The following is a 759-nucleotide window of genomic DNA, read 5'->3' as shown; positions in this document are numbered from 1 at the left end:
TCTTTGGAAAGACAAAAATGGTAAAAAATTGCACAGAATATGTGTTTGGATTGGCGCAGGGGATTGGAGTTTGCTGTGGCTTTTAAAACCTCAGATGAGTTGTAAATGTCCGTTTGACATTTGTAAAATTGAATGGCATTCTCCCAACAAGACAGCTTAGAAAACAGTGCATGCATTCTTTAGGATAGGTGTGAACCATCTGTTGACTGGAGTTACCTCCTGCCCAAAGTAAAGGAGACCCAGAGATCTCTGAGCTCTGAAACATCTGTTTCCTTCGATTTCAGAGAGATGGAGAGGATGAGTCTCTAATCAGCTTCTTTGTAGTTCTGAGGCCAGAAGTAGTGGATATAAAAGTAGCGTTACTTTCATTCTTTTTTCTTTCTTTTTTTTTATTAGGGTATATTTATGTTCGCCAGCTTCTCTTAAAAGATTTTACCTTCAAGGTGTGTAAATAGTTTTCCCTGCTGTACTCTGAAACACAAGGATTTCCAGAGCTGGAAGGACAGTTAGCACTTCCACCACAACAGATAAGCATTTTATATCTTCCTGTGCAACATTCCTGGCTAAGCCTGGTTCTGAGGACAACGGAGAGCTGGGAAATTGAAAGGGGACAAAGGACAAGATATGCCTAATTGCCCAGCTGGCTAAGTGCTCTTCTTGCTCTGAGCCAGCGCAAGGTGTCTCCTTCCTCTGGCAATGAAGTCATGCTGTTCTCCAACTCCCAGATCAGGCCCTGGGCTGGAGCGCCTTCACAAGACT

This window comes from Phaethon lepturus, unplaced genomic scaffold, assembly GCF_000687285.1.
Source record: "Phaethon lepturus isolate BGI_N335 unplaced genomic scaffold, ASM68728v1 scaffold8778, whole genome shotgun sequence".
In the NCBI taxonomy this organism is placed as follows: domain Eukaryota; kingdom Metazoa; phylum Chordata; class Aves; order Phaethontiformes; family Phaethontidae; genus Phaethon; species Phaethon lepturus.
This window is presented reverse-complemented; position numbering follows the sequence as displayed.